General features: G+C 41.3%; 1 protein-coding gene across 1 annotated transcript in view; it reads right to left on the reverse strand.

Annotated features, from left to right (window-relative positions):
* Nucleotides 1-12385, reverse strand: part of dchs1b (dachsous cadherin-related 1b) — an 85065-nt gene extending 72680 nt beyond the window's left edge. The window contains exon 1 of the mRNA XM_046039846.1: nt 11867-12385. The gene's annotated coding sequence lies outside the window, so the exon portion shown is untranslated. The remainder of the gene's footprint in view (nt 1-11866) is intronic.
* Between the last annotated feature and the right edge of the window lie 1221 nt (nt 12386-13606).

Raw genomic sequence — 13606 nt, forward strand, 5'->3', positions numbered from 1 at the left:
TAATCTGGACAGTTAACTTTAGGAATGTCTTCCACCTCTAGAGAGAAACCCAGCCCGCTGCCGGCTGCAGTATTTGCACATATGTTGAATTGAAGCATTCACACTCACACATGCAAAAAGACCATAGACTGACCTTCTTGCAAGCCAATGAAAAGGCTGACTGACATTTTATATAAATAATAAAAGGATGGGGAAACAGCTTCTTCTTAATAGATAATAGTTCATCAGAGTGAGGTTGCAATCAGCAGTTGTAGTATAATTCACTGCGTCAATTACCATTATGGTAAAACACATTGCAATTCTGAAATATTTGCTTGTCTTTGAATATAATGTAATTCGTCATTTTCCTGTTTCTTTCTTTCTGTTTCTTCTCAAGGCTCATTTTAGAATATAATTAATTTCTTTTGATTTTGATGAGTAAATACTACTCTGTTATTAATTCCAGATTTATGTGGCTCTTGAAAGACTATTTAGAGTGTACATGAGCAATAAAGCAAATAAAAAACATTATTTTATATCTAATGATTCATCCTGCAATCAACCCCACCCCCACTCAACACCCCCTACCTACCAGCCTTTCTACTGACCCTGACCTCCTGTGGTGGTTTATGAGGCCTCTGAGGAGGAGAGATTAATAAAGTCTATTGCTCCACTGGGACAGGAAGAGGGACACTGATACTGGCCCCCCTGGTACAGTCGCTGACCTCTACAGACGGCTGCTCTGGACAGTTGCTACAGTCCTACGCAAAGAGGAAAGCAGAGCTGAGACTGAGCACAGTCTACATACACACCCTTCTTTTGTTGTGATTGTTTGTGTGTCAAGGAGGAAAAGAGAAAAAAAAAAGATTGACATTGAAAGAAGAGGTCTGAGAGAAACAATTAGGGGTGTGAGGATGGAACCCTTCTACTGCTGGGAGGAAATCTCAGAGTCAGGGCCTTTGGAGACGCTGCTGTGGCGAAATTAACCAACAGTACAGTACCATAATGCAACCACTGAGAACACCGGGGAGAACAAAAAAAGAACAAAGAAGGGAGATGGAAAGACTGGAGTTAGGACACAATAGAAAAAGTTAGGCTGAGGAGTGATTACAGTGTGCTTTGGCTTCACGGACTTATTGTCTTTAGGGAATACTGAGCTGTGTAGGCAAAACTTATGATTGAAGTCAGAAAGGGTGTATTCCAAGTGTGTGAGTGCGTATGTGTGTCTTTTTACGTCCTCTCTACCTCATTGCTTTAGATGAGTGTCAGTGAAAGGTTATATTGATGAACAGATCGCACGGCTGCAATCTGTCACTGCCAATGAGCAGTCGGTCCAGATGACATCATCTCCCTTTTGACATGTGCGGTAATACACTTGTGTTTACCCTGGAAAACACAAGCTGATGAGGAATGGAGGGAGCAAGGGCTAAAATGTAGCTCATGCTGAAAGGATACTAGGTTGAACAGATGGTCAGGGAAGTAAAATACAACCACCTGATTCGCTCCCTCTAGTGGCACTCTTGATAACATTATTCTAATCATGCTAATTGATGTTTCTAATAGTTTACATTAATTAGAGCATTTCTAATTTCATCTAAAATGCAAAAGCATTTTCATGAAATAATACAAATATAACATATAAAATGCAACAGCCAGTTTCCACCTGTCTATCTGGTTGCATGGGTTTTCATATGTCTGTGTCTTGTACGCCTGCACAACACATGTGCATGTGAGCAGTGACATCATCTCTGTGCGACCACACTGACAGGCAGGGCAGACCCGGAGGGCTCCGTGCAGTCTCAGCCACATTATTATCTGGCACTGAACCCCCATAATCTGCCTCTGCTGTGTGCAAGCCTCAAAGCCTCAAATACATGGGCCTCCACTTTTAAGTGCTGTTACCATATAATAGAAAACCATAGTGTTTTCTATAGGATGGGACCATTTAAAGGGGATGTGTGTGAGTGTGTTACCGCTGTCGCATCTCAGTTGTGAGGAATAGCTTTTCCTCAAGTAGTGCCAATTTTAAACAGGCCTCTGTATCTTCCCTCCCATGTCTGTCCCCTCCCCCTTTCCTCCGTCCATCCCCCTAATGGATTTAGCAGATCTAGTTGGGCACACCATAGCTACCCGTGGCCAAGCTAAACAGGACCCAAAGTCACGAAGTTCCAAGTAAAAAATATGACCACTCTTCTATCTCAGCCATGTTTCTTGTGTTTTGATGGAACAGCACAGGGTTGCATTTAGCTAGTTCTTCAGCAGTTGAAAGGTCTGGCATTGCCTGTAGATAATTGGCAGCTACTCATTCAGACCGGCAACTGCTTCTGTGTCAACCAGAACAAACACTGGACAGATCCTGTGATTGACAGTAAAGTCAGACAGGGGAAAGAGTAAAGGGAAAGGCTGTGAAAATGATACACACTGGATACAACATTGCATTTACATATTCAAAATTCTCACATCTTGCAACTGCTTTCTTGTAATCCATGTCACGCGTGTGCTCTGTATGGTTTTAATATACTAATATACTGTTGTAGTTTTGGTGCCAAGGCAGTTCTGAGCAAGTGTGCAATTACAGGGTGGCTAGAACAACATAAAATCTTTAAATGACTGAGAATGAAAGGTTTGGCCAGGTTGTGGTGAAACAGGCTGTAGCTGTCTGCAGTGCTAGAAAGCTTTGTGAGTAGAGGGAGGAAGGAAGGCATGAGAGTCTGGTGGAGGGTTAGAGGATGGAGGAATGCTTTGCATCTCAGTTTTCATATTGTTTGGGTTGTGTGTGTGTGTGTGTGTGTGTGTGTGTGTGTGTGTGTGTGTGTGTGTTAAGGGGAACGACAACTATGACCCCTGTCTCCCCTTGAATTGCCTTTCCCCGGATCTCTGGATATAGACGTCCCGTTTCCAACCCCAGCTGTCACCAGCACTGAGCATGATGTGTGTGTTTTGTGTGTGTGAGTATATTTAAATCCCCTTCTATGCACATATACGTATGTTTCCTCACTTCCTTTTTTTACTTATTCCTCCACAATGAAAAGTCCACACTAAAGGTGCAGATCAGTTTCAATATAATTCCGTAACTGACTCAATCAAATCTGAATCAACCCTGATCCAATGATTCTGAAGTGACGTAGCACCAGCCCCTCAGACAGCCAGACGACTACTGTCTGGACAGTTACACACACACTGAAATATACATGCACGTGCTGCACCAAAGCACAATCAATATTAATATGACTGTGCGCAGAGAGAGTTCATGACTGTGTCATACATTTGGGTTACCTCACCCAGGGGAAGCAGCCGTAAAAGCTCTCACAACCTGTGAAACCCAACCGATCCTGCTTGAGGAGACTGGCAGAGTCTAAGTAAGTTAGTTTGAATTAATTATGATGAAGTGAGGACCAGTTCCTCGGCTACTCTGAGCTGTACCTCAAGTGGTTGATCTGATACAGACTGACACCTAATCCAGCCACAAACACATAGGCCTACTGTGAAAGTGAAGTTTGTAATACTGATCTGGGGTTAAAATCTCATCCAGTTGATCTGTCATCACGTGTCCTGTGATACGTGGATTTTCAAATCTTATCATTAACTTGCATCTTTATTTCCCTCTTAATTTTTCTAAACAATAAATAAATGATAAACAATATCAGCAATTACACATTCTGATACAGAGGAACCTAGCTAACTTTTTCCCCCAGTTTACCTCAGCTCTGTGAAACCCTTTGTTTTTTACTCTCTCGGTGAAATCTTACTCTGGAGTTTTATTTTATGACTTATTTCCTACATAAATGTCCATGTCAGTGACTTCAGAGAAGCTGCAGAGGGTGGGGGGTGGCATTTGCCATGAGGGGGACCACGTCATAGCAGACTGGTCAGTTCACAGTGAGAGCGAGCCTATGTGCCAGGAGCCCACTGAGACTAAGGGTCCATGCTTTAGGTCCATATAGCATTTTTTCTACTATTCTGAAGAGAGGCATAGAAAAGAATAAACTAGAAAACACAATCCTTATTATCTGATCAGGGAAGTGAATGTTTGAATTAACTTTTTTTTTTCAATCCAAAGATATTTGGAGAGTGACATATTTTTTAATGGTTTGGCTCCATACTCTCATTTGGATGTGAAACGATGCATTGAAAATGAGGTTAAAGTGCTGACTTGTTGAAGTTTTGTTTTTTCATAAAAGCCCAGCCCTGGCTCTACATTATGTGTCCTCATTTTGGGGTGAGTGCTATTTAAGATATTTTTCAATAAAATAGTTTTTGGTTCATCACATCCCATTCTTAGCATGCAAGAACGTTTTCAACAGTATTTAAGTGCTCTTGTGCAGACTGTTGGACTATATTCGACTATTTTTGTAGTGTCGCCCCATTACAAGTCATGACTGGTTGTTATCAAATCAGTCTCAATCCACTCTGTTGCTGCAACAGAACTTTAAGATACAGGCATGCTATATACTAACGTTCTTACTCAACGCCATCAGGATATTAGCAGGGGAAAAGACTCAGCAGCAGCATACCAATTCAAAGCTGGTGTGATGACTCAGATTTGTTTATTTACCCACACAGAGGCAGTCAAGCTGGAATACAGTCAGACAAACTGACAAACTTACAAACTGCACTAGGTCCCCTGTGACAAAACGTCCTAGATTTTACTGCCCGACAGGCCAGAAGGAGAAAGAGAACAATACAGTCAGAGATGGAAGGAGCAGAGGAAGACATGAAACTAGAGATGCAGAAGAAAAGTTTGATTCTGAATGAGGTTTCCAAAAAAACATTGCCACAGTGACAGAGACAGAAACATGAAGAAGTTTAATTTAGTCTGAGTGCTGAAACACACACATGCGTGCCGACGCACACGCACTAATAATATAGGCCTACTCTTTGGACACACCCTCTGGAGGTGATTCACTAACCATCAAGGGCACACTGCCAAGTGAACTTTTTGTTTCTCTGATAAGTATGTGTGTTTGTTTGTGTGTGTATGTGTGTTTGTGTTTGTGTTTGTGTTTGTGTTTGTGTGTGCGTGCGTTTGTGTGGGAGACCATTTGTTTTTAAGAGAAAAATGGAGAGAGTGGGGATGAATTAAAGGAATGTGAGGACAAGTACAGTAAAAGTAGAATAATAAAACAAAACATAGATTGCAAGGCCAGCAGAGTCAAAACTAAAAGAAAAAGAAAAAGGCATGGTGAGACGTCCCTGAAGGTGAAGCAGCAGCTGCTATCTACCATCACTCATCGCCCCTCCCCATCAGAGTATGTTTAATATCCCACAAGGGCAAGTTGTCGAGCCGGACCAAGTCCATAACTCTCTGTCAAACATCATTACCTCACTGGTGAAACTGAAATAAATACTTTTACAGTGGCTCAAGCTAACTGTTTCTCTATTAATGGTCAGCATTTTTAATTCTATCTGAAAGGAGAACACCAATTCAATCCTCTGCAGCGAAAAGCAATAAATGTACTGGAAGTAGTTAAGCATCAGGAAATATTCTAATAATCAGTTTTGAATGTGGAGTACTTAATGGCTTTATATGGCTGCACATTGTGCTACAAACAAACATGGTTATGGTTATTTTGTTAGTTGGTTATTTAGGTATTTTGTTATAAGTATTCGTAGAGTATTATTAGACAGTGTGCATGAGTACATGATGGCCCTTGGGAAACATTACATTACAACATTCTGATGTTAATGGGATGTAAATGCAATGCAAATATAACTAACCACTCTAGAGTTGATTATACTGCAATTAAAAAATTCAATTGGAGTGTTTACCAAATTGCTTGTTTGTTTTGGTTTCTGTGCATGGCTGTGTAGAGCCGATATCCACACACACTAGTAAGGACAGTGTATTGACATACATTAATTCGCTGTAGGGTTATCCTAACCTTACATGCCTAACCCCAACCTTTAACCTAACCATAACCCAGTCATAATTCTAAACCTAAAACTCTAAAATGAATGCTTAACTTTGTTGGGAGTGGCTTTTTGTTCCCACATGAGAGGTGAGTCCCCACATGTGGCAATATGAACTGACTTCCTCAAAATGTGATGAACACATTAACGCACACAGTGTTAAATTAGAAGAATCACAGCATTCATTAATGAACAAACAGAGGAAAAGTTCAAAGACAAAACACTCAGCTGATAGCCAAAACAGGGTCAGGAGAAAGGAAACCAAAGATCCATCTTGTAACTTAAACACACACAGGAAAGCACACACTTTAATCTCTTTCTGCATTCCACTCAATGAAATAATCAGTCACATTAGGTCATGTTACTGTTTCAGAAAACACATACATATTAATCAAAGTGATATTTTTTTGTTGAAGAGTTTGCCAGCTAACAGAGCAATTGTTTTAAGATGAAAAGAGGTCAATAGCTTCCTACGAGATATGCTACAGGCTTACTTTCACTGGGAGAGACTGGGACTTCGATTCTTCTTTGGCTGACAGATCGGGGAAACTATCAAAATCTGTAACTACTCATCTCTTACACAGAATATAGGACAGTGACTTGGCTTATTAGTTATTAAAGTCTCCACCAACTTTAGGGTTAGTGGCGCGCCGACAGCTGTTCTCCAAGAGATGCCTTTGTATCATGTTACTCCATTATATTTCTTGTGGTAAGCCTGGGAATTAAGTCTGTCTGTATTTGTTTTAATTTGCTCTGCAGAGTTAAACAGACATCAATCGGTTAATAATGAGCAAAATGATATCATGATAAAAAAGACAGAGATGTGATAGATGTGTTTGAGGCTCCAAATTCAAAAAGTTACTGTGGACTGATCAATAGCGCTTTGATTCTCCGACAGAAATATCAATCTCAAACAGCACAGAAAAAACATTTTAATATTCCGAAAGGTCTCTGCTTTCAAAAGTTATCAAGAAACCAAAAACTTTTCAAGCCAACCTTTTCTTCTCCCAATCTTTTGTCTCACACCACCCACACACATCCAGTCACCTACTCCCTTAACTTGCATAACACGTTGCACTACCTGAGCCGCGATGCCCTACATGCAGCTCTCGGCTCAGTGCAAGTGTTTGAAGTTACCAGGAGCTCAGATCATCTCACTTACTTCATTAAAAACACATGAGGCGCTGCACAGACAGGCTCTCTCTCTCTCTTTCTCTCCCTGCTCAGCATGCTTGCCTCAGAGCTTAGACACTTCTCATCCATCAAGCTCCCAAATGGGCAGAAGTTACCACGTTTCATTCATCTTCGCACAGAGCCATTCCTATCATTTATCTTTTCACATGACTAATGAAATTAATGCATCACTTCATTCAGAAACATGCGTGCATGTACTGCACACATGCCAGTCATCCCCTCAATGCAAAGAAAAAAATAATTTATCAATCAAAAGATCCAAGCAAATGTATGCTGGAATCTGAAAGAACAGATTAGGATACATCGCTGAAGCAACTCCTCAATTAGTGGACAGACAGAAAATTATTCAACAACAATTAAGACCTTTTTTCAAGCAAGAAAATGTCAAACACCTTCTGGTTCTATCTGTGCAAATGTGAAGATACACTGCGTGTTAAAAATTTTGTCTGTTAGTCAGACAAAAGAAGGGTTTGGGAAATTACGAGGAGCATTTTTCACTGGCTAATCTATTGGTCAGCAAAGTAACTGAGAGATTAATCACTGACGGAGATGGCTGCACCCCTAATGAGATATCTCCATCAGCTACACAGGTATATCCTAAGGCCATACACTTGCTTGTGTGCATGCATGCACCGAAACAATCTCACTTATTCCGTCCATCTACTCCAACAACGAGAAACCCAGACTTCCAATGATCTAGCCACACTTTGGCAAATGGGAGCCAGTGTCACACGTCCAGCCCACAGCAGAGAAGCACAGGATGGGGAAACTCGAAACACCACCAGGCTTTAGAGGACTTCCATCTGCAGCTTCCAACAGGAACGTAACAACTCACTTCCAGCAGTCATTATCCCAGATCCTAATCATGGGCCAGCCAAAGGAATGGCCTGGCTACTCTGGCCAGTTTGGAACAACGTTTGTTGTCAAATTTGAAGATTACACTATAGCAAGTGGAGATGTTTGGAATGTGGCATTTTTGTAAAGGGCGGTGGAACAAGTCCAAAAGCAGTCTCCCCACAGCCTTGTAGACAGCACCTACTGTGCTGTACTGTAAATATGGATTTTTAGTATTTGGCTTGCATCTGAAGCCTTTCCCATTCAGCCGATCTAATCATTACACTAACAGAATCCCTACTGTCTGGACTAAAACCATGAATAATGACCTGACTTTAGAACTGGGCCTCAGAACAAACAAAAATGGAATTGCACCATCTCAAATCTCCAGCTAGTCAATCACTCTGCCTCTGACAGAGTCCAGTCATTTCCTTTGATTGGGTGAGTCCATCATACAATAATATCTAAGGTCTTCGTACTGTTAGTAGGAAAGTTTTCCCCAGGGAAAACCCTATAGTACACTGTCAAAAAATAAGCTTCAGATAAAGGATTGTATGACATAGAATTGTGAATCAGGGTTTCATTAATTTCGCCAGAATTTAACAGAACATGTTTCTACAAACAGAAATTGCAAAGTATGAACCTCATAATTCAAACTTTATCTCTCAGCTTTGTAGCAGCAAGAATAAGGAATGAAACAAGCAAGGATGGGAAACGCTTGGAGACAGGGAGTTCATTTTTAAGAGTGGCCAGCCAAAATAAAATGATGAAATTACATCCTGATGCTTTTATCTTTGTTTGATTTTTGATACTTACTGAAGAAATTCCACTAATGCATCGATAACAGTTTGAGATTTTGGGTACCACTATCTCTGCATGTAAGAACACACACACAAATTTTACAGTGCTGTAATTAAATTTCACAATTATAATCACAGCAAGATGGTAGACTTGGTGATTGTAGCTGCCATGGCAACCGAGAGGCCCTGAGGGTAAAGTTAATGAAATGTGGAGCAATCAGCAAAGGGGATTCCTTATCAATGGGAATCTTATTTTCTGACTCTACAACTAAAGCTAATAATAACTGCCTGGTCTTCCTGTGGATGGATGATGTAAATACAAGTGACTTTCCAGGAAACTGGAGCTACTCCCTCACGCAATACTGCAGCTTAACACTGGTTATAGTTCACAAGCTGCCTTGTAAACTAAAATTACATGAAATACCATCAATATTGAGACTTGGGTTTATGTTATGTCTACGACGGTGGTCTGAGAGGTAAATAAAAACACCAACACTAACCCCAGGCGTCAGCAGCATGCAGCGAGTGAGAGATGGAGGGTAAATATTTCCACTAGCTACTTGTGGAGCCAGGGAAGTGGAAAACAATGTTATTTATATGTTACTTTACTTTTTGTTGGCTGTCATCTGCTACCCATTCAACAATGTGGTAAGTGTGTGTTGTATTTCTATTCTTGTGAGGGCAAGTGGTTATTTTGACTCTCCTCATTTTTAAGGTACTTATTTAGTATTTATAGGTGTGATGAGTTAGGATTTGGTTTGTGTAAGGTTTGGCAAGTGGATGAGTGTGTGTTATGTGTGTGTGTGTGTGTGTGTGTGTGTGTGTGTGTGTGTGTGTGTGTGTGAGGGAGAGAGAGAGAGAGGCAGTCTCTGAGTCACTTTCCGATATTTGTACTCAGATGCTGATTTCCCATGCATAAGAAACAAAACCCAGGAAAAAACAGTTCTGGGATACAATTAGACAGATTTTAGTTTGAGCTGCAACATTTGGTTGGGAAGATGCTTTGTCTGTTTTCTCCCCTCACTCTCTTTCTCTATTGGTAGCACTCTATGAATCGAGCTCATGAGCTGAAGCAGATACTACACCAAAGCCTTCACTCTCAACAGTTTTCGCTGCAATTTTTTTACGTGTAGTGTATTCTTCATTAACAATTCAGACATTGCTTTAAAGGGGTTATTGGACTTAAACTTGACAAAAAAAGACAAATTTTTATTCTTATGTGTGTGGGAGCCACAAAGAGGACAACAAGCAGGACTTCTGTGTCAATGAGGGTAATGAATGTGCAGTTTGATTACACTGTATATCTACGGGGTTTAAAGTAAACTCTCAAGATTGCTTGGGATTTAAAACCTCATCTTGGACCTTCCTTAAAGTAATACTTTTAGAATAAACATTAAAAGATCCTCAAAGACTGTGGATGGTGGTATTAAACTTCATCTTGAAAAAAATAAAGAAAAACTATGTAAAAACAATATTTCTCTGCATGCCAACATGATTCAGATGCAAGCCTTCAAGATTTAAGTAGAAGAATAAGATTCAGAAACCAAGCCAAGTTTGATGCCACGTTGCTGCCAATATGCGCCCCGAATAATCCAATATGCAATGACAGGGTTGGGGGTTGGAGGGTAGTGGGTACTATTCGGTCCCCTCCCCCTCACAATTGTGATATTAAGTCTTTTAGCAGCTTGTTGTCTAAGAAGTGCATGTATTTTGAACACAGCCCCGATGAGACTCAACCCCCTAACACTGTGAGTATCGTGCTCACCCACTCAGCTGCAGGGAACCACATGAAGTGCAAGGTAAACAGCAGGCGGTTTACTTTGTTGATCAGCTCAACAAAAGGACATGACACTGAACTGAATTAAAACTAAAAAAACTAAACTCTCTAGATATGTTTTAATTGCCACAAATGTGAACGGTATCCAGAGTCTGCTACAGTCCTGCTCCTGTAAGGGAGTTCATCTGAGCTGCTGACGTGAGTAATTATAAGTTGTTTGTACAAACATAAGCTCTGCTCGGTTGCAGCCACACCAACAGATATCCATATGGTTCCTGTTAGAAAACGTCTTGCAGAAACCAAACTCTTACTGGTTGTATACAGAGCAGAGGCTGAGGCTGTGGCCAGTATATGTAGGACCATGTAAGTGGATAGTGTAATAATGCAAAGATCCGTATCCCTCCTTACAGCAGAAAACCAGGAGCTGTGGATGCCAGCGGACACCAGATATGACTGGAATAACTATTGTGGTTAGGTACTTAAATATGCCCCTGGGTTCCCATTTTTAGCTTTTGACCATGTAAGCATATACAGACAGAACTGGCTGCTATAAATACACTTTACAAAAAAAATTACAGTTGTGTCAGAATCTATTTGCTGGATTTACCTAAAATGCTCTTTTTGTATGTTTAACGTATGGTCTTTCTTTTCCCTTTGCGATCTTTTGGTTCTGTTTTCATAATCATACAGAAAAGAGGAAACCTACACAGCCGAACCGATCCTACTGTGGCTGGACTAAGTGTCTTGCTCAAACGCACACAGCAGTAGGCTACTTCAAATTCTCTCCAGTATTGACGACGCCTCCCAGTCTTCCTGAATCCCTGCACTGTCACATCTGTTGGTTGTCCTAAAAAATAGTCTTAAGTGTGCTGGCCCACTTTGTGCACACCATCTTGTTTCCCATTAAGTGCTTCTGTCCTCCCTCCAAAACAAAGTGTATTAGCTCTTTTGGCAACCCTGGGGAGGAAACCACTGACTTACTGCAATTAAATAGTTCCATAAGACATAAAAAGCGTATATACTGGTCTACAAGAATAAGTTCCCTTTCATGTTTGGCACATATTTTAAAAGGGGCTCCACTCTTTTCTCTTTTTCCAACCTGGCTGTTTAGCTGGCTTTGCTGTGAATGACGATCAAAATGAGGGTACTCTGCTGCATCACCATGATCCATGGATCTTGTAATACTATTGTAGTCCCTCTAGTATGGTCTTCCCACATCCCAGTAGCCTGACCAGCTACCAGCTCATGCATGCAAAGTGCACATCTATATCCAGAAACAGAAGCTTCCACCAACAAGGAGAGCTAATTTCTCTTCCTTTGCATCAGTGGAAGTGAACGAACAGAGGATGAGAATAAAGGAGCTGTCACTTACATTCATCTGACCCTCTCCGCAGCTCTGGATGTGATGTCTGGATATCCTCTCCAAAATTGATTAGTATGCAAACGGGTTTCCAATCCCCCCACCCCCCAACGACAGAAAATCCACCAGGACAAAATCTTGAATGAAGCCGTGCTGGCCAGCTGGACTGGGTTTATCTTCTATTTTTTAATTTTATTTTACATGATATCCACAAAAATGACAGAGGAGCCACTTCCACAGATTTTCTAATCCGGTAGACCGCTATAGGTTGGGTTACTCCTCCGGCGAAGGGTCTGTCCCCTTGTCAGGTGAGCGCGTTGGGATCAGCTGGGAAAGCTCTACGGTTTCTTTGCTGTCTGCAGAAGAAAGGAGCCGCCTGTGGCCCCGCAGTGCTCTGAACGGTCTCTCGCCGATCTTAAACGTTTCTCTCCTCTCTTTCTCTCTCAGCATCCAGTCACTCAGACACGGTGTGTGTGTGTGTGTGTGTGTGTGTGTATGCCGAGAGAGCCGCTTCAGGGCACCGTGCGTGCACCTCACCGACTGAAAGCCGACTCCTCCGCCACAAGGCCCATCCGCCCCCCCCCCCTTTCTCTCCTCCTCCCCTCGCCGACTTGGGTTGCTAATTTATTCGGGTACGGCTGCACAAAAGGGGGGACACGAAGAGAGGGAGGACGTGGAATACAGTGGGGAGTGAGGAGAGGAGATTGGAGAGCAGACTTTGGTGCCCCCCAGCTCCGTTCAGTGGAAGTTTTCTTTGAGACAAAGGAGCGCCCCATGCATCATCAAAAGATCAGTTTAGCTCAGCATGGCACATTATGCATGGAAATAAATCATTAACAGAATCATGTTTCCTTCTTTGGAGAGTTAATATTATGATGTGATTTAGAAGGAAACCACGCACATTTCACAAAACTGCAATCTCTTTAAACATTTAGGAATTTAGGGAAAAAAAAAATTCTCATGGTTTTATATTTACTGAAGAATCATAATCATATCTTTTGGATGTAAGGCTTCTACTAACTGAACATAAAATGTTTCTGTTTTGTTTTGAATGGTTATGGATATTAATACAGATCTGGATGTACAGCAGTCTAAGTAGGTGGTACTAAAAAACAAGACATATGGTATAATGTTTCATGATATTTGTATAAAAATGGCTATAATCATGATTAACACTGTAGATTTATGCAAAAGGTTTGTCAATTTATAACACAGGCATGTACTATAATTACCTTTTCAATATGGATTTCATTTTGTACATGCATCTTATTGAAGTTGGATTCAGGTTCTTCAATTCCAATAAGGTTTTAGACATATTTATTTAAAAGCTTAAGACCATAAAACCTGAGAGAGAAAGCAGTAGGCTGGGCTGAGGTTCACACACATACACACATACACACACACACACTTCACACTGCAAGCATCAGCAAGATGGGAGTCATTCATCACCCCAGATTTTAGGTCAATCCTCCACTTGCATCAGTGAAGCAGATGGAGCAAGGGACGAAATGCAGAGGAGGGTGAGATGGTGTGGAGGTGGGAGGTGTGAACATGGGGAAGGGTCTGTGGGTGGACGTTGGACAAGGACAGCAATCAATCCACTCTCTCTTGCTTTGGAAGACCACATGCCCGATGAGAGTGTATGTTGCAGTCATTGGAGGGAAATGGTACATTTACACTTTTGCCAGTAAGTGTCTACATTTACGCACATTGACCGTGACATGATGACCAGACACCATGGGTTCAGGCTCC

The sequence above is a fragment of the Micropterus dolomieu genome, linkage group LG23, assembly GCF_021292245.1.
Source record: "Micropterus dolomieu isolate WLL.071019.BEF.003 ecotype Adirondacks linkage group LG23, ASM2129224v1, whole genome shotgun sequence".
Classification (NCBI taxonomy): domain Eukaryota; kingdom Metazoa; phylum Chordata; class Actinopteri; order Centrarchiformes; family Centrarchidae; genus Micropterus; species Micropterus dolomieu.